Consider the following 3,253-nt stretch of genomic DNA (forward strand, 5'->3'; position numbering starts at 1 on the left):
TAACCACCATCAACCAGAAATCCTATAGTAAGTCAGAAACCAGAATGAAAACCATACAGATGAGCATAGCATTGGCAACAAAGCCAGATCTAGACTGCTACTAAGCTGAGAACAGAGGGGGGACACCGATAAACGTAAGAGCTTCTTAGGCTCAGAGACTGTCCTTCAGTGAATTCATTGCAAAAGCAGATGGGAAACCCCCATTGCTATTGCATTAGCAAGATGCACTGGAGAGCAGCATGTGATCGCATTATACAGCTGGATATAATCCACTCATACATTTTTCCTCCCATAATAAAATATAACAGTTATTTTAAAATAAGTTTTGAAGATACGCCAATTGTATCCATAATTGATACCCAGCATTTGAAGTGAAGCATGCTTTAACCCTCAGAGTTCCACAGCCCAGCTAACACAGCTACAGGAAAATATCCTGTCTTCATACACCTTCTACCAATAAAATACCAAACTGGACAACCTTTGTACCAAGCACCACAGCATTTAAGAACATCCAGTCCCTGCTGCCAGGCTGCTGTCTTGCAGTGGGATGCAGCTGGGACAGGGTGTCTTGTTTTGGCTGGGATAGAGTTAATCTTCTTCCTAGTAGCTGGCATAGTGCTGGGTTTTGGATTTAGGATGAGAAGAATGTTGATAACTCACTGATGTTTCAGTTGTTGCTGAGCAGGGCTCACACTAGTCAAGGACTTTTCAGCTTCAGCACAGACAGGACAGCTGACCCCAGCTGGCCAAGGGACTATTCCAGACCGTATGGCATCATGCTCAGTATAGAAACTGGGGGGAGTTGGCCAGGGGGCAGCAATCACTGCTCGGGGATGGGCTGAGCATTGGTCAGCGGGTGGTGAGCAATTGCATTGTGCATCACTTGTTTTGTGTGTTCTTTTATCATTGTTACTATTATTTGCCTCTGGTGTTTTATTAAACTGTCTTTATCTCAACCCACGGATTTTACTTTTTTTTTTTTTCCAATTCTCTCCCCCATCCCACTGGGGGTAAGGAGGGGGGAAGTGAGGGAAAGGCTGTGTCGTGCTCAGCTGCCTGCCAGGTTAAACCGCAACACCAGGGTGGCCAGTGCTGAAGCAGGAGGCCAGCAGAAGCAGCGGCAGCTGGTCAAGGCAAGGCGCAGTCAGTTGGCTAAAGCTCAGTCGTGAAAGGAAATAGGTGTGAACACAGAAGCTGCCAAGGAAGCCACAGAAATACCTCAGACAGCTTCATAAGCTAAAAATACGAGGCACTTGGTATTTCAAAATATGAGTTAAGAGAGGGGGTAGTTCCCCAATATTACAAAGGCACAGGCATACTGCTATATTTATCACACAGTCCCAAAATAACAGGTTTTGAACATAAAGTGAAATGCATCCGCTGGACACATTTGGCAGATGTGCACTGCAGAAATCCTGAAGTCACGAATGCTTTTCCAAAAAAATTTAAAGTCTTTATGGAAAACCATATGGAAGTATTTTCAGTTTTCCAATAAACATCAAGTCTTTTACACACTAAAAAGTTACTGGACTTGTTAGATGATTTCTACATCCCATCTCACCTGATGAGGCAACTTTAGCAAAGCTTATATATTTAGTCAGCCCCCAAGGTCCCTAAAAAAACCCTAAAAACCCAAGCACTTTTCAGGCAGACCAAACAGCCTGATTTACAGCTTCAGAATGCCCTCCCAAGCCGCCTGCCATTGTGTGTTATACTGAAGGCTCGGGCATCCTCTATAAGCTCCCTCTTGGATACTTGATTTCAACCGTTTCCAGAATGAGTTGCAGCTGCTGAACAAAACTAGTAAAGAAAGAGAGACCTAGAATTGCTGAATGGACAAACCTAATGGGATACCCTAGACTTACTTCTAGGCTGTTAAAATAAGCATAAATTCAGTATAGCTCCATTGCTTATTCGGAAGCAAGAGGAGGGATGGATGCTGGAGGCTAGGAACAGATACAGAAGAATCTGTACACAAACTCTGTGTGTCTTCTGTACCACAAGGTCTCACTGGTGAAGAGTTTATGAAGAACCTGGATCAACAGAGCAAATACTTATCTGACTGCTTAAGAATATTTTACCTCTTCAAAAGAAAAACCTCTAGGGCCACTAATCCAGCACCATATTTTACTGCAGGACTTTCACAAGAGAAAAAAGTGCTAGTAATGGGCTACAAATACTTCAAAATTTGAGAAGAGCCTTACTTTCAAATTTGGGGTTTGTGTTAACTTTTTCAAGGGCAAGTTTACATCACTGTTCAAAGACTCTCAGGAAGGATAGTCTCAAAAATGAATACTTAATGCCCTGTATGCATGACTTGCATTCTCACTTTTAACAGAGGAAGCATTTACGCCAGTATCTTGTGTGTACAATGCCAATCACGCAGCTGGTAGACAAAGAACATCTTACTCGAAATGGAACATTAAAAAGCTAGGAATATTTTTTCCCTTTTAAAAATCACTACTGATAATAAAAAAACATTAGACTTCAGACACAGTCAACCCCAATCTACACAACACACCATTTAAAATGGCATATTTACTTTTGGCTTTGTTTGAGCATAGAACTCGCTGAAGCAAGAACGTGAATTCAGATGGGCACACGCAAGCGCCTGTCCCTGGCCAGAGCCAAGCTCTGCATGGTTTCCAGCCCAGTTCTCCACTGAAGAACCAGCCCTGAGGTTTCTGGAGCAGGTAGCAGTCTGCAGGAACGGGTGGTATTCACACTCCACAACACACGGTTCAATCAGTAAATTCAAACTGTGAATCAGTGGACCGGATCAATCAGCAAACTCAAACTTGTGTAGATACCATTTCTTTCATACGCTCCTGGTAAAGAGCCAGATAGCGAATACTGAGGGTCCTTCTCTATATGGTGCAGTTTGTATTAACCACGTTTCAGCCTGAAGGAGGCTCAGTGGAGGGAGATCTTACTGCTGTTTGCAGCTATCTACTGGGAAGACAGAAAAGAGAGGGACAGACTCTTCTGAAAAGCACACAGTGATTAAGACTAAAGGCAACAAACTTGTTGCAATGCAAGGGAAAAAAAATGAGGTAAGGTTTGGCTTTGGTTTTTTAAACAACGAAGTGACTAAGCACCAGGGTAGGATGTCCATAAAGGCTGTATGATCTCCATCCTTGCATATAGCCAAAACTCACATGAATATGGCCCAAGATGCGGGGATCTGTGAGCAAAGGGCTGGACAAGACTACGTCCAGAGGTCCTTTCCAACCTAGATTATTCTGCAATTCAT

This window comes from Egretta garzetta, unplaced genomic scaffold, assembly GCF_000687185.1.
Source record: "Egretta garzetta isolate BGI_Z169 unplaced genomic scaffold, ASM68718v1 scaffold370, whole genome shotgun sequence".
In the NCBI taxonomy this organism is placed as follows: Eukaryota; Metazoa; Chordata; class Aves; order Pelecaniformes; family Ardeidae; genus Egretta; species Egretta garzetta.